Source organism: Sminthopsis crassicaudata, chromosome 2, assembly GCF_048593235.1.
Source record: "Sminthopsis crassicaudata isolate SCR6 chromosome 2, ASM4859323v1, whole genome shotgun sequence".
Taxonomy (NCBI): Eukaryota; Metazoa; Chordata; class Mammalia; order Dasyuromorphia; family Dasyuridae; genus Sminthopsis; species Sminthopsis crassicaudata.
In genome coordinates, this window is record NC_133618.1 from 138,547,030 (window position 1) to 138,571,620 (window position 24,591).

The 24,591-nt window shown below is 37.6% G+C and overlaps 1 protein-coding gene across 5 annotated transcripts in view; it reads right to left on the reverse strand.

Annotated features, from left to right (window-relative positions):
- The window catches only part of SH2D4A (SH2 domain containing 4A), a 117,286-nt gene that overhangs the window by 56,646 nt on the left and 36,049 nt on the right, over positions 1-24,591 (reverse strand). The window lies entirely within an intron of this gene.

Genomic DNA, 24,591 nt, shown 5'->3' on the forward strand with positions numbered 1-24,591 from the left:
TATTATTATTTGAGTTAGCACTCCACTTTCAAAAGAGATACACAAGGGATTATTAGCAAAAGTTCAACAATCATGGGGGGGTGAATAGTACAGTATAATATTGTGGGAAGAGAATTGCACTGAGATCAGAAAACCTGTATTCAAATCTGTTACTTACTGACTGTGGGACTCAGAGTGAGTCACAGTGTTAGGGTAGTCTTTCTTACCTACAAGAAGCTCAAAAGATTAAAAGATTATAGGTCTAGAGCTCAATGGGACCTCATCTAGTGGGAGATCATCTAGTCCAATCCTTATTTCACAGAGGAGGAAACTGTTAAATGACTTGATCAATGTCACAAAAATAGTATGTGTTAAAGCCAGGATTTGAACCCACTCTCAAGGCTTCCCTGAAAGGTATAAAGTGGGTATTGTTATTGTACGAGAATGAATTAGTGTTGAGACAGGTGTAGGGGAACCTCCACCTCAACTGGGCACACAAGACATGTGAAATAGAACGCATTAAAACAACCCCCAAGACCACAAGCAGCAGGAGTTCCTGCTTTATATTGACTGGTAGAGAAGGTTGATGTTTCAAACAAATGTATGTGCATATGGATATGTGACGTCACAAAGCTAAATGGTAAATCAAACACTGTAATTGTCTTCCCTTGCGTCTAGAAAGAAGCCTAATCTTTAAAATCATATAAATCGGGGATTCTTATCCTTTTGTATGTCTTGGACTCCCTTGGCCATTTGGAAAAGTATGAGGATTCCTTGTCACAGTAATGGTTTTAAATGCATACAATAAAGTATACCAAATTACAAAGTAAAGCAATGATGTTGAAATAAGTTTCTTTTTTTAAATCATGGATCCCTTAGGGTTGTGGACCTCAGGTTAAAAGCCTCTGACATAAATAAACAATATACACTGATTGGCTACACTGATTTTTGCAAAGAAATGCAATCACACAGAGGAAAATAAACCAGACTAAAGCTAGCTGCGAAAAAAGTGATGAGGGAGACAAGGTTGGTGACATAACTGCAGATGCCTGAGGAGAAGGTTAATGGAGTCCACCATGAGATGTAGGAGTCGGAGCCCTACAATGATCAACAAGGTTGAATTGTGCTTGGAGCATATGCTGCTCTCCCTCAGTGGGCCCCACACTCAGTTTTGCTATTAATGGATAGTGTTTAGGTTGTTGATTTAGCTTCCTCATCACCTGAGCACAGCCATGAGAGCCATTTACTATTTTCTGTAATAAACTTGGAGCTTTGCTTCATAGTTAGTATATATCCTTTTTTCAGTTTAGAAAAATTCTCAGGGGTTTATTCTTTGTCTTCATTGTTAAAATATATAATTACCTGCCTGGAACCTTATTCCTATATCACTCCTGCTCCATAGAGCTGAGACCTCAGATTCCCTTCCAGTTCTGCCATCCCTGAATTAGTCACCTTCCCGATATTCCTAGTGTTGATAAAGTAGGATCTCTTCCAAGCTCTAAGCAATGTTGCCTGCATATTTTAGGCCTGGACTTGGGATTTTCTTCCTTTAGAGAAATTCCTATATTTTACCAATGCCCACCAGCAACTTGTCAGTAATTTTTAAGTCTCAAAGTTGCTGAGAGTTGAGGTGATTTGTCACCTGTGTCAAAAATCTGTCTAAAGTACTTATTGGCAAAATGATTCTGAGGCACAGCCTCTGTGAACCTCCATTTTCTCATGTTTAAATTGTACCTAATGGTACCCATGGCACAGGCTTGTTAGAATCAAGGTGAGATCGTAAATGTAAAGTGCTTGGGAAAATTTAGAGTACTGCTATATAAATGTGAGCTTTTAATTATTCCTTCTGACTCCAAGGCTGGCCTTCTACCCACTGTGCCATGCTATACAAAGCCATAATTTATAATAAGTATGTTACTTTAATCACCTTTAAAAATGTGTTAGCAGCCTAAAGTAATAAACTCATGTTAAGCAGCTAAACCACAATTATTTTTTAATGATTGAATTAAGATTTTTATAGAAGGCAAGCATACATATAGAATGATTATGTTATATATGTTTATGTATAAAATATTGTATTGTACTAAGAGAAGTAATATAATAAAATATATGTAATATATATAGAATATAGTATATATGTGCTATACATATACTATATTACTTTCTCTATAGTAATATAACATAAAATATATGATTATATATGCATACAGATATAGATTATATAAATTCAAAGCTTCTTAAACTTAAACTATGTCCCAACCCCATATGGGGTAACTGAATGTGGGGATCACAAAATTATGATTTATCAGTGTTTTGATTCATATGCCTGTTTCACATAACTGTATATCTAGATTTGCATAAAAATTTCTCAGGCAAAAAAGTGGTACGAGTAGAAAAAGTTTAATTCTTACATATTATTATATGGAGAAAATAATATAATGACATTATATTATTCTCCCTAAATAATCTCTTAAAGTATTTCAGTGGGTTCATGATCTCATTATTATGGATACTTCCTCTAACAGAAGAGATCATAATCTATCCATGCCTTTTTATTCCATAGATTTCTTGCCAAGGATTTAAGTTCAAAGCCAGCCTCTGATAATTACTACAAGTGACCTTGGTTTCACTTTAGCTTTTCTCATCTATAAAATAAGATGGTTGTACAAATGGTCTTTGAAATCCCTCCTAGCTCTAGATTTATGATGCTATGACCCTTTCATGGATATTGCATAAAGGATCTCCCCAAAGACTTTCGTATAAGAACTTTAGCTTTAGGAAGGTATTGATGTAATGCCCTCACTGTCAATCTATTCATCATCCTCCATTCTTGCTACATGACTGACCCACTGCCATTTCCATTCATTCTATTGCAATGGAGGGAGACCTTTCATGTTATTTCATGCATACAAGTGATCACTGGGAACATGCTCCAGCCTGCTGACAGTCATCCTTTAAAATATCCTATGATTACATAATGAACTGAAGTTTTATTTTGAGTTAAAACATAGCTCCACAGAGAATTTTTAAAAACACCAGAGTTGGACTGATGAGCTTTCAAAGGTAAAAATATGATTTATTCTGACACTTCCAGAAGAAGAGTTCTTTACAGTTAAGGTGTCCCTTTGTACACTGACAGAACAAAGACACTGAACCCCACGCTTTCTCTAAACCCCCCTATTGATATGCTTTCAGGAGAATACAAACCACATTTCTATTTGTGAAATGAAGGGCAAAGAGATCAAGAATGGAATTTTTCCTTTAAGTATTGAATTGTAATTCTGCTCTAGCTGATATATTACAATATACTGCTGATTCTCCTGGACTCAAAATTTTGAGCTAACAGAGCCTTCAAGATAATAAGGGCTTTCAAAGAGAGCTTCAAGGTTTGCAAGGGGCTTTACATACATTATCTTATTTGCTATTCTTTCATTTTCTCATTTTTATAAATTAATGCCAGATTTTATAAATGAATGCTGGAGGGATAGCCAGAATCTAGGTCTCCTCATTACCTTTCTAGTTCTGGTACCATTTCTAAGGGCAAAAAGTTCATGCAAATTTGTTAATTTTTATTAGTTAAAAAAAAAAAAAAAGAATGTGGAACCATCATTGAATGGTCATCTGAAACTTACTACAAATGTGAAAAAACAAGCCCAAAATGTCAAAAGCAGACAGATTTGCTATAAATGCCACGGCAGAATAAAGGAAGGATCAGTGATTTCCTCAGCAAGACATTACAAATGTGAGACTTTTCCCCTACCCCCTTTCAAGAAGAAAATCATCTGTTACTTAGCTAATAAGTCCTAGATGCAGAGAAATTAAGAGAGAAACCAGTGGCTACAAAGTGAGCCAGTGTCCAAGGTGGAATTTGAACCCATGTCTTCATGATACAGATTATCCATCATGCCAGGACTCTATCAACTAGATCTAGGACTCAATCCACTAGACCATTTGCAGGCAAATTACCATGCCAGAATAACTTGCTTTAATCAGTTTCCGTGACTTTGATCTGTATTTATTATACCAATCAGTATAGTAATAGTAATAGTAACAATATTATTGTTTTTCTGGCTCTCTAATTTCATTTGCATGGAGAACTCACAGTAAGGAAACTCGTTTGGAGACAGTCTTATATGTTTCTCTAAAAATTTAATGAGTGTTAAACTTATAAATGTGACAGCTCAAACATATTTAAGAAATTGGGCTATAAAAAGATGCAGTTAATATTGTACACTAAAAGAATTATCTCTCCCCTGTAGACCCTTTGTCACGAGAGATGGATTGGTCTCATTATATGCATTTTTAAAACTGGTTGGAGACATAGTTTATCTCTGACTTCCAAGTTATCCATTAAGTTAATGCCCACTAATTTTTTATCCATGATTTTTAAGAATGACTTTTAGCAGTCATACAAATGCAACAGTGCCACAGGTTTGACAGCTCTTTTTCTGAGTCTTTCGCTGTAGTGGTAGACAGTAGAGGAAGTAGGTTTAGTTGACTATCTAAGGACTGTTATATCTTTGTCTCCCCAGACTCTTGCTCAAATAAGTCCTTAAGAAATGCTTGCATAGTACATGCCTGGATTGCAGGATCACAGAGCTAGGGCTGGAAGGAACCTCAGAGTCCATTAAAACTAAATCCTCCATTTTACAGATGAGGAAACTGAGGAATAGGGAGGTGTGCTAAATGACTTGCCAGTGGCCACACTAAAAATGGGTTTAATAAATGCTGTTGGTTGATTGATTAATTGACTGAAATGAACAGATGTGCATCAGGGGGCAGCTGTTTTAAATAATGTGACCCCAGCAAAGTCAATTTTTCTCTCTGGGATTCACTCGGTCTCCTCAACTACAATTTATGGAAGTTGGACTATACAATCTAATATTTCTTCCAGATATAATATGCTCTGATTTTGCTAAATGTAGTCATAACAATGGGCTGGTAAGCTGAACAGAAGGTCTTAGTAAGCCCTAGCATATAAAAACTCTCATTCTCCAGCTACTCCTGAAAGCATGCAAACCAATTTGAATTTGTTTGTTTTGTCTTGTTTCTTCAAAGGATGAATTCTGACGAAAATGCTTTTTCTCTCATTTTACGTGCAGCTGAGTAACAGGTCTCACTGAATTTTTCACTTTCCAACTGGTTATCATGCTTTCCTTAGATAATTAATCTAACAGATAGATATAGGGACAGCTTATCTGAAAATATGATTTGTGATTTAAAAAAAAATCTACTTAACATTTATCTTAACTGAGAGCTATAGACTCATACTGCTATTCCTGATTCCCTTCCCTTCCCTCTCCCATGATTAAGGCCCTCTGTAACACAACTATCTTGTATTTATGTTGTGTATATTCTACATACACTTATATGTATGTACATACAGAGAAAGCATCAACTAATGAATCAAGGGCTAGCTTCAGAACACTTGGGTTCAAGTTACATTTACTTGCCAGGTGATGGTGGGTAAGATTCTTAATGAGATTAGTTAATATTTGTAAGAGCCTCCTTGGTACATAAATTCCAGGGCATGGAGTCAGAAGAGTCATTTTTGTGAGTTCAAATCCAGACTCAAACACTTACTAGCTTTGTGACCTTGGACAAATCACTTGACGCTGTTTGCCTCAGTTTCCTTATCAGTAACATGAGCTAGAAAAGGAAATGGCAGACTGCTCCAGTATCTGCCAAGAAAACCCAAACAGGGTCCAAAAGAGTTAGACTAAATAGAAAAAAAAATCACATAGCATCTATTATGTTCCAGAAGTTCTGCTATGGAGTGCTATGGAGCACTTTACAAGCATTAATTCATTCGATCCTCACAATGATCCTGGGGGGCAGGTACTATTATAACCCTCATTTTAAAGATGAGAAAACTGAGGCAAACAGAGTACAACTGACTTACCCACAGTCACACAGCTAGTGTGACACAACCTTAGTCTGTGAACTTCTTTGAGATGACAAACTCCTTGGGGCAGACAGGTGCCATCTTTGTCTTTTAAATAAGGCAAACTCAGGTAAGTCATCTCCTATCTTTGGGACTGACTCAGTTTCCTCATCTCCAAAATGTAGAGGTTGGAGTCCACCTTCCCTTCCAGATCTAACAATCACCTCCCCCCCAACTCCAGGGCAACCAGAGAGCAACATGTGCATGCATTCTCTCTGTGTGTGTCTGTCTCTGTCTCTCTGTCTCCTTTTTTCTCTCCGTGTCTGTCTGTCTGTCTCTCTTTCTTTCTATCAGTTAGATCAGACACAGCACTAAGGTCACTATTAGATGTTCATGTAGTAGTACTTAACTGATAAATTACATCTATCCTTGCAGCAGCCTTCTCTATACACTCCTGAAATCCCCTTATTTAGCTAAAAACAAGCCATTTCCCAAATGAAAATTGGAAGAAATCTGACTCTAATCATCTCCAAGGCAATACGTAAACAAGTTATTTCTTCCTAACATCCTTAACTACCAAAAGCTTTTCATAGTGAACTCTAAGTTATATACAATCTGAGGTCAAACAATAATTTTTGTCAGAATGATTAAATGATAAACTGCTATGAAAGATTTAATTATTATTTTAGAAAACTATCTTATCTGAATTTAGCAAGCACCAAATAAAATGAACATTGCCATATACATAGCAACAGTGCTGCCTCCCCAAAAAAAGGATTGAAGATAAAACTAAGAAATTCTCTTATAGCTATCTTTTTCAAAAGATATGTAATAAATTCAACATGTAACTTTCAAGGTTGTCCTGCTTGTTCGTGATTTTTCTGGCCTACCAAAGAATTTATTTCCAAAAACAAGCAAAACAATTTAGAGGGTATGGCCAAGAACTAGTATACACCAAATTGCTCAAATAATTGTGAGGAAATCACTTTTTAACCTTAAAATGCCACATAGATGTTATTCATATAAATCTAAACATTCTATAGCTACGGTACTATAGAAAGATAACTGACTTTCAGGATGGCTACTTTTAATAAATAAGTTTATATAATATCTTCTGAAACACAGAATTCTATGATTTGTAGCAGGAAGGGGCTCTGAAAATGTTTCCTCTAAGCTCTTATCCTATAAATAAGGAAACTGAGGTGCATAAAGTTTAGGGAAATTAAGTTACATTCAACATATTTTCGATTTTGAACAAATTTTATTCCAATTCTCTAAAAATTGGAAATTCACTTATAGTAAGAAAGCTGTATTCTGTTAACCAAAATATTAAACATAACATTCTATCATTCTACCAGTTTGAATACAAGGGAGTTTGCTGTGTCAGATAAAACACAGCATTTTGGACCATCTCCAGGTTTAAAATAAAAGGAGAAATCGATTACTATAGGTCTTGCTTCAAGAGTATGATGAGATTGTATTCTGATACAGCTATAGAGAAGCTTGATGCAAATAAGACAAAGACAGTAATTTTCCTGAGGCTGCAGATTAGTAGGATGGAACAACTGGAAAACACAGTTTACTGCTGGCAATAGAATATTAACTCCCAACAGATAAAGATTTTTCTGGAGAAGTAAATGAGGACAATAGGTATCCTCAGGCAGCTTTTCCCCTTTTCTTCCACTTCTTGTACATGGTTCCTGGCAATCTACACATGGCACTTAGCAGGAACTAATTTAAAATTAACAGTACATGGCATATATTTATATAGTACTTTTTTTGAAACAACAGTTTTCTTTTTGTGTCTACATTTGTTAAATGGATGGTATTTTGACTACATGGCACACCAGCTTATCTGCTTTGCAACTATGCTTCTCTGCCCTAACACCAAATGGAAAGGGCATGAGGAAAATATATAGTATATGCCTCTAAAGTCTTGGAAATGGAGGATTTTCAGAGAGGGAAGAAAGTACAGGAGTAGAAGTCAATCTCACATCTATAGGCACTACGTAGTGAGTGATAAGTAGAGATACACAGGCCCAATACACTCACACAAAGCAAAAACAAGCCAACTTTTCCCCTCCCCCCAAAAAAATCCTCATAAAATTTTAGACATACATGATAAATGTGGAAATATGTATAGAAAAATTGCATTTTTTACATAAATTGGATTACTTGCTGTCTAAGGGATCAGGAGTGAGGGAAAGGGAGGGAGAAAAATTTGGAACATAATGCTTTGCAGGGGTGAATGTTGAAAATTATCTTTGCATTCTTTTTGAAAATAAAAAGCAATTGTATTTTTAAAAAAATTTATACACTGTATTTGTACAGCCTTGAAGTTGTAAGTGCCATTATTGTCACAAATATGAGAAGCAGAAATCTGCAAATGACATATCAGGCAAATAAAACTTTAGCTTCTCATGATTTATATAAATCATTGTCAATTTTTAAAAAAGCAGATTTATATCCCTGACTCTCAAACCCTCTACACAGCCCTCAATACATCTACCAACTTCACCAAGATATACTGTAGCCTCTGTAAGAGCAACCATAAAGGCTATACTTATTTCTTTTGAATTGGTATCCCAGTAACATTGGAAGATAGCCAGATAAACACATAGATTCATAGACAGACACACAGACAGAAAGATGGATAAACAGATAGATAAGTTAGACAGATGCATGGATAGATAGATGGAGATAGATAAGACAGGCAGACAGACAGATAATTAGACAGATGCATGGATAGATAGATATAGACAGACAGATAGGCAGGCAGACAGACAGATGGATAGATAGATAATTAGACAGATACATTGATAGATAGATATAGACAGACAGACAGATAGACATATAGACAGACAGGCAGACAGACAGATATAGATATGTGTGATTGCTACTGCTATTATTTGACTTTTGATTTCAAAGACCAGTGACATCATGGGGGTAACGTCTTGACTGATGTATGAGCCGGATTTAAGTGAGGCAGAGTTGTGCATTTGCCAGCCTCTCTTCCACAGAGGGCAAGGCAGAAGTCAGGACGACTGGCAGTGGTCCGAGGTTCAGTGGGTAACTGGGCTTCTTGGATGCCTGACCAAGCTCTGTTTCAGCTGCCTTCACGGCCGTTGGAACAGACCATTCTCATCTTCATCTGCCTGTTCTGCTGGGAGAAGCCTTCCCTGCTGGGGCAGACAGCCCTCCAAATCACCAATGAGTCGGAGCCCCTTGCTCCCCCCATCCGGTGTTAGCCTGTCTGCCAAGGGGGCTCCTGGGGTGCGGCTGCTGCAGCTTCTTGGAGCTGCGGGTGAGAGCCGAGGGCCAGGCGGACAGCACGGCGGAGGGGCAGCCCCGAACGGCTCCTCCTAGAATTCTCCCTACTTTGTGATTAACTAATTACTGTGGAAGAGTCATGGCAGCTAGAATGTACTTTATATGTATATAGTGAAATCCTGAAGCACATTCTAAACATATATACATATACACACATATGTATACATATGTAAGCACACACTTATGTTTGCACCCATATGTACACCCACACCATGTACACACGCACACAGATGTTTGCTTATTTTATACACATATATCATGTACACACAGCACACATACAGGTATGCACTCATGCCCATATGCACATGTGTGTGCACACACCTGTTTATATATGTACACACCTGTTTATATATTATGCAATATGCACCGCCCTGTGTCTGTGTGCACTGTACAAGCACACGTGGGTTTATATTTTCTGCATATACACACATCTAACATAGAAGCACACCTACAACTCTAGGTGACTCAGACCCTACATTCATAGTCCCGCATGCAGAGCTGGGGGTCACTTTTTCCTCAGAGCTGCCTTGCTGCATGTGGAAACAACTTGGGTTTTAGGACTTTGCCGCTTGGATATTTCCGTCTACCACACCTTGGTCAGCGCATTGTGCCACATGGATTAGCCCTGGGACCCAAGGTCCGTTGGTTATTCAACTGTCTTGACAGGCAGGACTCCTCTGCTTGTGTCCACCCCAGGAGCATCTCCTTCCACCAAACAGAACCAGTTTCATTTCAGGCGTCCTTCCTCACACTCAGCCTTCCCAGTCTGTGCTAACATTCAATGACTATTCCTTTCTCAGTTCTCTCCCCTCAGCTTCCCTCACTCAGTAACTGCTCAGTCCTTACCTCATCATGAGCACTGTCAGACATCTCAGGGGAAGCCACCAAAAGCAGCATGGATCGTTAGGGCCATCCTTATCATTAACTCTTTGGGATGGGGTGTTAAGGTGCTGGTAGGACACACTTCAAAACAGTATGCTACTTTAACAACGGCCTGGTGGGTTTGTGTCTGAGCCTTCTCTTTTCCCTTGGGACTTTTAACAGTAACATCTTGTCCCTCTTCATTCACTAAAGCCCTATTCTGATGACTCCTACTCTGAAGGCAATCCTTGCTCCACTCCTACAAGTGAGTCTCTCTCACCGGAGATCTTCAAATGGAATTGACAGGAAATCTGTGGACAGAATTCTTAAGCCAGGTATGGGTTGGTCTAGAAATCCTTCTAAGCCCGTGTCTCTCTGATTCGATAATTTTGACATCCTAAAGAACACAATGCTGCTCTTTCACATACATTGTCCTGTTTACATTTTGATATGAGGCATCGTCTTTTTTGGAGGAAACTGAGATTAAGCAACTTGCCCAGGGTCACATAGCTAATAAGCGTTTGAGGTTGGATTTGAACTCAGGTACCCCTGACTCCAAGGCTGGTACTCTACCCACTGTACTACCCTGCTGCCTCATAAAGTAGTATTCTCCAAAAATCATAATTTTGGCATTATGTAATCATGTCAAATAAGTATCTTATTTAATAGAAAGAGTTTATCTTATGGCTTAGAGCCAGAGGTTCAAATCTTAGCTCAGCTATTTGCTACCTGAGCAAGGCACTTGAGGTCTGTTTTCTCACCTGTAAAGTGGAGGATCTGGTTAGATGATACTTGATGGTCTATTTAAGGTCAAAACTCCATGACCCAAGATCTGGTAATCATGCACTCCACTGACTGAGGCTCTGGGATTTGATAAGTAGAATTATAATTCCGTCTATGTTTTTAGCTGTTACGGGGAGCAATTTATTTTACTCTTCTCACTAACTCCCCTGTCCATCCACACATGCACCCACACATTAATACACATAGAAATGATACTGAAATAAGTCTATTCAAGAAACAACAGGGCTTCTTTCTGGTGTGAATTAGAAATACAAATCTACTTCACTCAAACCTCCCATTTTTAGCTCAACTGTCAAAAATGCTCTTCCTATCTTTATGTTTAGCATCCCTTCTCAAGATAAGACAGGATGTACAAACCATCTTCTCCTCTCTCTCTCTATACACTCCCTTCCTTGACAATCCCATTCACTCCCAAGGCTTTAATGAGGACTCTTTTTTTCCAGATGATTACATTTATATCTGCAGTCCTGTAGCCCGGAAAATTTCACTAGAGTTATATCTCTATTTGTATACCCCACTTACACCTTTGGAAGGGAACCTTTAAATAACAGTCCTACATCTTCATTTTACAAATGAGGAAAGAGAACTGTAGCGACCTGTAGCTCACGCAGGTTAAAAAGTGGCAAAGCTAGGGAGAAAATCCTGGTCTTCTATCTCCAAATCTAATGCTTTTCCCATTCTACTAAACTCCCTCTCCATAGTCTGACTTGATAGAGTTGGGTTCCTTCTGAAATAATACAGGGATGAAAGGAAAGAATCAGTAACTAGTTATAGTGTTTCTGTTTAGCATATTATATGGTTGCTGCCATCTTTCTTTCCTCAAACAAATAATGGTAGGAACACTCAAGCTTGAGGTTTCTGGTAGGGGTGGGTTCTGAGGGAGTAGAGATAAATCTCTTTAATCTATGTTGAAGATTTTTCCTCATTCTTTGTCTCTCCCTCTCCTCTCTCTATCTCTCTTTGTCTCTGTTTTTCTCTGTTCCTCTCTATCTTTTTTTCTCTCTCTTCCTTTCCCTCCACTTCTATCTCTCTATATACTTCCCTCTTTCTCTCCCCTCCCTAGATTATGAACTATAAAGTCTATGTAGTTAAGTCAATGAGAAGTCAAACATATTACTGATTTGTCATTTTCTTCACAAAAATATGCACATATTTGGCACATCCTCCACAATTCAGTTCAACAAGCCCCTCATTTAGGACCTGATATGTGCAAGGAAGGGTAAATGCAACATGTGTGCAAACAAGAAAATGCAAGATGCGGCAAATGTAAATTAGTTGGGGGCACTAAAGTCTTCTCTTTCTTATCCTATCTCTATCCCCACTCCCCTGCCCAGATTATGAACCGTGAAGTCTATGTAGTTAACTCAATGAGAAGTCAGACATTCAGGAATGCTGCAAACCTCAGGTTACAAATGTTTGATGTCTCTGGTGTGGAGGATGCATTCGTGGAAGGGAACTCTGAAAGCAGGGAGACTAATTATAATAATTATAATAATTTAGGCAAAAAGTAATTTAGGCTTGAAGTAGGGTTGTTGTTCCACGAGTGGAGAGAAAGAGCCAGAAGCAAGAAGTATTGTGAAAATAGAAATGACAAGACGTGGCAACTGCTCAGATATGGTGGTAGAGGCAGAGTCAAGATTGATTCTGAGGATGGGAACCCTGCCTCAGCCTTCCAAAGGTTAGGAGGGAGGGGATGCTTTTGTCAGCAAGAAGTAGACGAGAAAGAGAAATGAACTGCTAGACTTTTTCCCAGGTCCTCTTCTCTACACCTTCACTGTGATTTGCCATCTCTCCGTGGACGACTCCCAAATCTACATATGCTGCCCTCTTCACTCTTCGGTACTCCAGCCCTACATCCTTACTGCCATCTCTCCTTGGGTGTCCACTGGACTCAGCTTGGTCTTATATAATCTGAGCAGAGAATAATCTGACTAATCCACTCCATCCCTCACACCTCCTGAAAACCCTAACAATGACAAAGCCAAACCTTTAGCTACCACTGTGCAAGAATGAAGTGTCCGAAATGGAGTTCTTAATAATAATTACTGACTCATAGCGATTTAATTTGCAGATTCCCTTATATTCATTCTCTCCCTTGAGCCTCACTGTACCCTATATGGTAGGCATGAAAAGGCTCATTATCCCAATTTTACCAGTAAGAAACTGAGGCTCACAGACAGCCCTGATCTGCCTTTGATTGAATGACCTGCCTTTGATCACACAGCTAGGAAGTGTCGGAAGCAGGGGGTGAGTCTAGGCCTTTCTGACCCCAAAACTCACTTCTCTCCACTATTATGCTGCCCATCCATAGATAGAACAGAGACTGAGGAACAGACCTGTGCTCTTACTGGCATAGGGAACTCAGGTGCAGAAATCCTGCTACCCATGCAAGCTGGCACTCTCATGGTAGTCTTAGAAACCTGTCTGAAGTGACTTGCCGAGGTTACACAACTAGTATATGTCAGAGGCCGACTTGAAGCTGAGTCCTCCTAAATTAGAGGTCAGCTCTATCCACTTTGCGTTCTGCTTGTCACAGAATACACTCCTCTATCCTTTCTGAGAAACAGTTGGTTCTCGGCAACTCAGTTCCAATTCTTTCTCCATAAAGTCAACTGGCCATTCTCAAAAGAGCAATAGCAATAATGCTAATGCAGACAGCAAGTTTATATTTATTGAATCAAGCAAAAAAGACAGAGAAGACCCAAGCTGGGAATTTGTTCACTACAGGATTAAAAAACAAAACCATAAAACAACACTTTAGATTTGTCCCTTAAAAACACACATTAAACCATTAAGAAATACATCTGGAATTAGGAATAGAGTTTGAAGATTCTGCTTTGCAAAACTGAGTGAAACTTTTAGGTTTCCTTTACAAAAAGTACATTTTAAATGATGTCTTTTCTTTGGTTTTATCAGAAGGTTTGTATTTATATAACTGATTTCTAAACAAGCAATGTCAGACCTTGTGGCACTTCCCCACCTAGCTCCTGAAACACATCACCTCAGGAGAAATCTGGGGGCACTTTCCAGTCCCACTGGCTTAAGGAGATATGAAAGGGGACAAACAAGTTCAAGGCTCTTTATCTGCCAGCTGCAGTCTTTTTTAGATTGTAAATCCCAGTGTTGGTGTTCTAAATTTTTTATCTGCACATTTGTGCTGTGTGGTCTACCACGAAGGCCACTTTCCCAAAAAAATAAATGTACAGTTCTTTAGAGATAACATCTAAGGGTCAGCAGATAAAATTTTACTCAAGGCCCTTCACAGACAAGGACAAAATCTGCCTGCTGATGAATGAGGTCCCAGACCACATACTAGCAGTCACCAGGAAAACACAACGGAGCTAATCTTTGAAATGAAAATACAGATGGCCATTTCTTCCATCTCTGCTGAATATCAACTTCTTTTTTTCTCTCCTCTATTTCTCCAGAGAATAGAATCACAAGCCCACTTTCAGTGTGTTACCAAATGTTCATTCTGTTACCAAGAAAAATCCAATTGTGTTTGACTTTTAAAGCCCTTCCTAACCTGACCCTTATCTTTCCAGGCTTCTCCCACTTTTTTTGCCTTCCATGTACTCTCTAATTCAGTGCTTGATATTCCTTTCTATCAAGATATTCTCTCTCTCTAAGGAAAGAAGCTGCATCTTGCTAAAAGATGCCATAGATAATAAAGTAATATCAATACTAAACACATATACACCAAGTTAGTAATGCATCCAAATTTTTAGAAGAGAAGGTGAGTTGCAGGAAGAAACAGACAGCAAAACCTCCTTCTCTCACAACTAGGTAAGTCTAATCAAAACTAAAGAAGAAAGAAATTAGGGAGGTAAAAAGAATTTTAGAAAATTTAGGTTTGATAACTCTCTGAAGAAAATTGAATGGGAAAAGGAATATATCTTTTTTCTCAGTGATACATGGCACCTATATAAAAACTGATCATACATTAGGGCATAAAAACCTCATTCAAATTCATAAAAAGCAAAAATATTAAATGCATTATTTTCAGATTATGATACAATAAAAGTTATGTGTAATAAAGGGCCAATGGAAAAACAGAATGGAAAAAAATTAATTGGAAACAAAATAATCTATCCCTAAAGAATGGATAGGTCAAACAACAAATCATAGAAACAATCCATAATTTCATCCAAGAGAATGACAATAATGAGACAACAGACCAAAACTTATGGGATGTAGTCGAAGCAATTTTTAGGGGAAATTTCTCTAGATGTTAATATAAATAAAATAGAGAAAGAGGAGATCCACTGGGTATGCAACTAAAAAAAAAAAACACCTAGAAAAAGAACTAATTAAAACCCCAAATTAAATATCAAATCAGAAATCCTGAAAATCAAAGGAGAGATTAATAAAATTGAAAGTGAGAAAATGAATTAATGAAATATTCCAACTCCCATTTTGGGGGATTTTCACTGGCTGTCCATCATGCCTGGGATTTTCTCCTCCTTCATCTCTGCCTCCCAGCTTTTCTGGCTTCTTGCAAGTTTCACTTTCTGCAAGAAGTACCTTCTCAATCATACATGTTTAAACTGTATCATATTACTTGCTGTCTTGGGGAAGGGAGAGTTAAGGGAGGAAGAAAGAAAATTTGTAATGCAAAATCTTACAAAAATGAATGTTGAAAAGTATCTTTACATGCATTAGGAAAAATAAAATACTATTGAGAAAAATAAAAAAAAATAAAGACATGCCTTCTCTTTGAGATTATCTCTAGTTTATACACACATACATATATATATATATTTCAATATACATATCTATATGAGAAAGAGATTATACAAATATCTTGTTTCCCCCATTAAACTGTTTCATTTTTTTTGTATCCCCAGTACTTAGGACAGTACCTAACACAACTATTGTTTTTTCTATTTTCTTTCTCCCCAAGATAAAATATTCTTCCCTGAGGATCAGGAGTCTTCTTAGGGTTTTTTCTTTCTTTCACAGTGCTAGCTAACAGTCTAATTTTAAAAGATGACAGCTTGATTCTAATGAAATCATCATTTCCAGTCAGAGAAAGTTGATTTAGGATCAATACTCATGATTATTCTAATTTGGGAAATAATACCCTCATTAAACAATGAACAGACAGGTACATAATTAGCTGAAAGTTAAAAAAAAAAAAACAAAAAAACCAATGTAACTTTAAGCAGTAAATCTGAGAGGCACTGTAGTAGAGCGAGTAAAGAGTTGGCTTCAGAGTCAGGAAGTCCTGGGTTCAGATCTCATTTCTAAGACTAAAGATATAATGGTTCCTTGTTTTTGGACAAATTACTCTAATTCTTAGCATCCAAAACAACTCTCTAAGACTGTAAATTAAAGACAACTTGTTGATGTGTATTGGGAAAGAAAGTTTCCTCACAGGAAGTTAAACTTGTTTCCATGACTGGAGTGATGAGTAACTCAAATGTTATTAAAAAAAAACTCCTAAAATCAAAGTGGGGCCTTCAGCATGATGGGTAGACTCTCTTTGGAAGACTCAGTAAGTTAGTGGAGAGAATTCCCACACAGACAAAATGCTAGAACAAACCCAGGCCTGATGCTTGTTACTTATGTGATGTTAGGCTAATCACTTAATCTTCCTGGATCTGTTTCCTTATCTACAAAAGGGGGAGGATGGAACAAATTAGATGGCTTCTGAGGTTCCCATCAGTTTTAGAGATCGGTGGTCCTCTGATCCTATGATATATCTAAGTAGCACAATGCTCATCAGTTGCTTCAGCACTCTTTGACACAATACGTGAATAATATTGCCAAAATTCTCCTCTATGGTACTGACTGGAATATACATATTGAGTGACTGCATCTACTAAATTATTTAGACATAGAATTACAGAATCTCAGAGTTGAATGTAAATTCTGGAGCTATAAAAATTTAATCTATTTGTGAACAGAAATGGTCAGGCTGTCACTAGCACTTATTAAGCACCTACTATGTACTAGCCACTACACTAAGGAAGAAGGGGAAAGAAATACGCATTTTTATGGCATCTACAGGCACTGTGTTAAATGTTTTACAAATATTATTGTATTTAATCCTTACAAGAAGTTTGCAAGGCATTGCTATTAATATCCTCACTTTAAAGTTGAGGAAACTGAGGCAGAAAGATAATAATCTCACAAATCCAGTGAATGGCTTACTTCAATCTATGGTCCCCTGATCAGTCCAGGACAAAATACAACAGAACTGACACCTAGTCTACTCTTCTGGAAATGACATGTCTTTTCATGTAGCCTCTAAATAAATTAGCTTTTTAATTAGTATAAACTTGCAGTTCACTAAAACTGCCAGATCTTGACACAAGAATCTAGTTAAAACTCCCCATCCTCTATTTATGTTGTTAGTTTTGTAAACTCAAATATATGACTCTACATTCACCTCCTACTGCATTTAATTTTTTTAGATCTGTCCTATCGCCCTATCACATTGGGGTCTTTTGGTATCCTGACTCTTGTCATCTCAAAGTTAACTCTCCATCCCAGTTTTAAGTCTTCAGTTAAATAGGTATAAGCACATCTTCTATGGATTCATTTAAATCACCAATAAAAATATTTATAAACAAAGATCCCAAAGGCAGATTCTTGGGGCTTCTATTTGATACCTCCTTCTAAATCAACACGAAGCCATTAAAAATCCTGAAAACAGATTTTCCCACAACTCATCATAATGAATTATGCAAGGTAACTGCAATAAGAATAATTTAGAGACTTTATTCGGCAAATAATAAATGAGTATCTACTATGTACAAGACACTGTGTTAGATCTTGAGGAGTGTGTGTGTGTGTGTGTGTATATATATATATATAAATGGGAGTTCGTGGCTTAGATAAAAAAGGTGATACTATGCAAAGAAGGAGAACAAGGCATAGTCTACCTGTTAGATTTTTGGAGAAGGGAGGAATTTATGACCAAAGAAATGGAAAACATCATAAAATGCAAAATGGATAATCTTGATTACACTAATTTTTTTTTTTTTATTGCACAAACAAAACAAGATTAGATCTAAGGAAGCAGAAATTTGGAGAAAAAAATTTACAGCTAATGTTAAAGGTCTCATTTCTAAAATACATAGAAAACTGATTTGAATTTTCAAGAAAAACAAGTCATTCCCCAGTTGAGAAATGGTCAAATAATAGGAACAGATAATTCTCAGACAAAGAAATTAAAGCCATTTATAGTCATATGAAAAAATGCTCTAAATCACTATTGATTAGAGAAATGCAAATTAAGACAACTCTGAGGTACCATTCATATCTAGCAGATTGGATCTTCTCAACAATGCAATAATTCAAGAAAATTCAAAAAAAAATCAGAGGGAAAAATGCTACCTACATTCCAGAGACATTACTACAAAGATTGAATGGGGATTGAAGCATACCATTTTCACCTTTTTATTTGTTTGTTTATTTTTTCTCTAGTGGCTTGTTTCCTTTTGATCAGATTTTTCTTCATAACATGACAAATATGAAAACGTGTTGAAAAAACCTGTACATATTTAAACTTTACCAGATTTTTTGCTGTCTTGGGGAGGGGGGGGGTAAAGGAAGAAAGGAGAAAAGTCTGGAACACAAAGTCTTACAAAAATTAATATTGAAAACTATATATGTATTTGGGAAATAAAATAGAATTGAAAGTATAAAAGAAAAGAAATAAAATGGTATTTGAGGGCAATTTTTCAGAAGCCTCTCAATTGACATGCAAAGATCAGCAAATGAGGTACAAAAGGAAGGCCTTTTTTTTACCCAGATTTTTCAGATCATGGGATGCTACTCCCCTAACCTTTGTGATGTGGAAAGAATACCTATTCCTGAATCCTGAATTTCTAAAGATTACATTCTACTTAGGGAAGAAGGAAAGTCTTATTTTTATATTACTAGGTATCAGAGTTCATTACCTTCTTCAGGTTTCTATATACTGAAATTCATTCATTTATAACTTATCTGTGAAAATCTGTCCAATGTATCCTGCTCAGATTTAGAAAATAATTAGTAGAGCTCCATTCTAAAGACTTTAACATAAGCAAGTGTATAATCAGCCCTGGCATCTCTTCCAGATTTCAGTCATGAAATGTCAAATTTATTTGGCTATGCTGCTATCCTCAAATTTGACATGTCTGAAGTCACCTTGATTCTCCCCCTCCCCCCCCCGTCCATGAATTCCCGTTCTTGCTTAGCAATTTCTGTAAATGACACATTCCTCCCTGTTCCCCAGGTTCGGAATCTCAACAGTTTTCTCTGGCTCCTCTGCCTTTCTGGAGCACTAGATACTTAAATATTATGAATAATACCTGAAGTTTGAAAAACTAAAGACATCAATGCTTTTAACTCACTGTTATTAATAATGGCTTAAGGAAAATGAAGCAACAAAGTGTTAGTAACACTCAGAATACCAATTCAACTTAACCTGTGTTCTTCTTTTAAATTCCTTGCCCTCTTGTCATATTGCCTACCTGACCCTGCGGAGCATCAGCCTTGGATCATTCCCATCATCTCTGGCCTTCCCTCCTTTACCTGCTGCTGCACAAATGAAGAGAAAATAATCTAACCATGCTGATGGGTCTGCTACAAATTTAAACCATAGGACTGGGTCCTCACTATAGGAAATCAACCCTTTAACACCTCTCTCATTACCTCACCACCCCATGTGTCACAGAAGACCAAACCTTTTTTGTTTCTCATGTATCATCAAACCTACCTCCATCCTCTCAGCTGAAAACTTTGCTCACATTTTACTGAGAAAACAAATGATATTATTTGCCAAAGCTCCCTCTTCTCCCATCCTTTTCATTTCACAGCATCCATATGTCTTCTGCCATTATTGCCCCCTTCATTCCTGAGGGAGTCCTTGCACACATGTTCCCCATTCCTTTCCATCTTCTCCAGCAGATTGCTCCTCTATCACTCCTACTCTCATCTGTCTTTGGTTACTCCATGTCTACTGGCTGCTTCTCCATTGCTTACAAACATATCCATGTCACCCCCATCCTCAAAAAACCCTCCCTTGACCTGTTTCTCCCTGCTGGCTGATGTCTCTAATCTCTCCTCTGTAGGGCTAAGCTCCCTGAGAAGGCCGTTTACAACTGGTAGCTTTTGTTCCTCTAGCCCCCTTAACTTTCTGCAGTCTGGCTTCAACATTATTCAATTCCAGTTGCTCCTTCTAATATTAGCAATGATGTCTTAATCGCCAAATCTAATGCCCTTTTCTTAATACTTATTCTTGATCCCTGTACTCTCTGACACTGTCAATCATCCTCTTCTTTGATGTTCTCTTTTCTCAAGGTTTTCATGGCACTCTTCATTTCTGGTGCTCTTCCTAATCTATCCGTCCCTTCGCAATCACCTTTGCTGAGTCTCCATTCAGGTCATGCCCCAAAATTGTGGGCATGACATTCCCCCAGGACTCAGGTCTGGGTCTCCTCTCCTTACTTCCCCTTCTCCCTCCCTCCTCCCTTCTCCTCTCCTCTTCTTCTTTTATACTATTTCATTTGATGATCTCATGAGCTCCCATGGATTCCATCATCAATGCATTATAATGATGATTTTCAAATTTACTTATCCAGCTCCATTCTCTCTCTCCTGACCTCCAGTCTCATATCTCCAATTGCCAACCAGATATTCCAAATCAAGTGCTAGGAGACATCTTAAACTCAACATGTTCAAAACTGAATTCATTACCGACTGCCCCCAAACATGCCTTCTTCCCTCTTAAACTTATAATTTAGGCATAATGCTTGACTGCTTATTCTTTCTTTTTCTGCCTCTCCCTCCCTCTCTCTCTCTATCCTCCTGCTCCCATCCCAGCTGTTTTCAAGTCCTGTAAATTTTCTCTTTGTAATATCTCTCACATATATCACCCCACCATTATGTGGCAATCTTATTCTGGACCGCTGAAATAACTTGCTAGCTGGTCTCCCTACTCCTGTCTATCCTTAAGCTGCCAAAGCTTCCTTAAGCTGCTACTTTCATCACAAAATTATAAAGCTGCTACAAAGCTTCCTAAAGCACAGGTCTGACCATGTCATCCCCCTACTCAATAAATAATAGTAGTCCTCATAAACTCTGGGATCAAATATAAAATCCTGTTTGGTGTTTAAAGCCCTTTATAACCTACCCCCTCCTACCCTCTTCCAACCTGTCTCTCTCTCTCTCTCTCACACACACACACACAGACCTTTCCCCTGTTCTCGTACTTTGCACATCCTATATCATCTATGATCTGTTGCACTGCCTCATTGCTATTCCTTGGACAAAACTCTTCTTCTCCAGAATCTGGGTATTTTCTCTGGCTGTCCCTCATGCGTGGAATTTTCTCCCTTATTACCTTTACCTCTTGCTTTTCTGACTTCTTTCAAGTACCAGCTATAATCTATCTTCTACAGGAAGTCTTTCTCAATCCCCTTTATGTCTGTTGCCTTCCCTCTGTTGATTGTTTCCCATTTATCCTAGATATAGTTTGTACAAGGTTGTTTTCATGTAGTCTCCACTAGACCGTGAGTTCCCTGAGAGAAGTAACTGTCTTTTGCCTTTCTTTGTACTCCCACACTTAGAACTGCCTGGCAGAGAGATAGGAGGCACTCAATAAATATTTATTGATTAACTGACTGATTATCCACATGTAAATTTACAAGCAATAAAAATTCTGATGAATATTTAAATAATCTCAAAAATCTTCTCTATTCTACCTGAGTCTATGAGTTGTCATGACAAGATAATTTTGCTCTGGCTTTCCATATGGTTTAATCAATTACTGTCTCCTCACTTCTACTTCGGATCAGGCAAAGGAGAGAAATTAAGAGGAATTGAAGAAGACTTCCAGTAAAAGGTGGGATTTTAGTGGGGAATTAAAGGAAGCCAGATAGTTTCCCAGAGTGCTGCTTTTCAAGCCTGTTCTTGATTCCTTAAAATGTTGGTTTTTATTCAAATAAAAGTACTGTAGTAAGTGGGAGAGAGGTGTCTCAATATGTTACATCCAAATTATGATGACATTTATGTGTAATGGAAGTAGGGCAGGAGAGTTGGAATGGTTCTACATTTTTTAAAAGTCTCCAATCACATATTTTCCTCTCCCTCAAATTCACCTGCATGCATTTATCTTCTGCTTTTTTTTTTTGATCTGACAGTTTAATAGAATTCTAAAAAATGGAGTCTGCCCTTCCTAGGACATTTCTGATGGGGTGCAATGATAAGTCTAATGTATATTTAAGTTTCTGTTTTATTCCTTTATTCTCCTGTTGCAAATGTTGGTTTGTATATGCAGTCTTATAACCCATGTATGCATAGAGATTGCTATGCACATTTTGTACTGCAGATAGAATTCATTATTTCCCACCCACTTGCACAAACACATCTCTTCCCCAAACTTTCTTATTTTTGTCAAAAGTATAACAACATTGACCTCTTCTCTCTACCCACACAGCTTGCTGCTACCTTAGTTCAGGCCCTTATACCTCTCCCTAAGATTACTGTTGAGATAGTTCAGTCATGACTGAATCTTCATAGTCATTTAGGTTTTTATTGGAAAAGATAATGGATGGTTTGCCATTTTCTTAGCCAGTTCATTTTACAGATGGGGGAAACTAGGGCAAACAGGATGAAGTGACTTGCCCAAGATCACACAGCTAGGTAAGTATCTGAGGCCATATTTAAAGTCAGGTCCTCCTGATTCCACGACTGGCACTCTATCCACTGTACCATCTAGCTGCCCTGAGATTATTATAACAACCTCCTAATTAATTTATCTCTCCCTACTCTAATCCATCTCTTATCCTCCATTATGATTTTCCTTAATTAGATGCCTTTCTAACCATTTGATTTCCCTTCCCAATCAATTCCAGTGGCTTCCTATTGCCTCTAAAATCAAATATAATCTCTCTGTGTAGATTCAAAATTCAACCAAAGCAGTTTTCCAATATCATTGTACACCACTCCCCCATCCTGCACTTAGATCCTATCAAACTGGCTTTCTCCTTGCTCCTTAGACAAAATGTTCTTTCTCACCTCAGTTCCCCTTGCCTGAAATATGCTTCCTTCTGCCTCCCTCATCTGCCTCAAAGAATCCTACTCTTCTCTTAAGACAATGCTCAAGTATCACCTTCTTTCTACACGAAGTCTTTCCTGATCCTCTCAACTGCTAATGTCCACCCCCTCAGACTACCTTGTATTTAAGTTCTTGGCAGTTATCTGTATTCTCATTATATTAATCTGCATCTACTTTTCTTGTTGTTCAGTTGTTTTCAGCTATGTCTGACTCTTCTTGACCCATTTTTGGGACTTTCTTGTCAAAAATAACAGTGATTAACCATTTCCTTCTCCATTGATTTGACAGAGGAGGAAACTGAGGCAAACGGGGTTAAGTGATTTGCCCAGGCTCACATTGCTAGTAAGTGTTTGAGACCAGATTTGAACTCAAGAAAATGACTTCCTTACTATAGGACTGGCATTCTATCCCCTATACCACCTAATTGCACCTGCAATATTACAAATGTCCTTTTTATCTTTTTTTCCCCCTTAGAATGAAGGCAAGTTCTTTGCCATTCATTTTATTTAAATCCCCAACCCTTGACACAAAACCTGCCACATTGTAGGTACTTAATAAATGCTTAACAATTGTTTAATTGATTTTCAAGTAAGCTTAGGGTAGGCAAAAAGGAAACTAGATTTCAGAGAGAAAATGGTAAATTCAGTTTTTAGCCCAAGATCATGGACCCAGAACTGGAAAGGTTTCAGTGATCAGTTTGTTCAACTCCCTCATTCTACAGATTAGAAAACTGAAAGACCAAAAAATAATATATAGCAGAATTCCTTCTTTCCACTGGAGGATGCTTATGGACTGTTGATTTTTAGGTTTCTGGTAATGGAGAGCAATGGGCTTTTAGAACCAGTGTTCTTATATTGCTCCCTCCTGCCCATGCACTCGGTAACTCAATGACATTGGCTTCCTTGTCACTTTTCACAAGTGATTCTCTTATCTCCTGATTCTAGGCATTTTCACAGGCCATCCTCCTATATCTGGAATTTTCTCTCTCTTCTTAATTCTATATCCTGTCCTTTCTGACTTCCTTTAGGTCCCAGCTGAATTTCTACTTTTTGCAAGATGCTTTCCCCAGTCCTCCTTAATCCTATGGCTTTATTTTCATGTTGACTCCCTGAATTAGGCTGTGAGCTCTTTGAGAGCAGGGATTGGAATTTTTTTTTTGCTTTTTCTTTTCTTTATATCCTCATGGGAGGGGCAGATATAAACTATCTGGCATATAATAGGTGCTTAATAAATGCTTGCTAACTTGACTTAATAGAGAAATGCAATGCATTGCTATATGCAGCAGACATAATCTGATTCTCAATATATTTAGATTCTTGGTAAAATGAGTAGCTCTTAAATGAGATTTTATTACATTTCCTAAATGTATAATCCAAATAATCCAAATAGCATTTTGGTTTTCAAATCTCAAGCTTCACATTATGTAAAATATAAAACAGAATGCCAGAACCAGAAGAGACCACAGATATGATCTAGCCCAATACTTTCATTTTAAAAACAAGGAAACTGAGACCCCAAGAGGTGAAGTAATTTGTTGAAGATTTTCTAGGCCAGAGGTGTTGAACATGTGGATCATAACACTCCAGAGTTCAGCCATAATCAGATTCAAATGTAATTCCTATCTGATTTTAATGTGTTAATATATTAATAAATACATAAAAGCATATGTATTTATGCACAT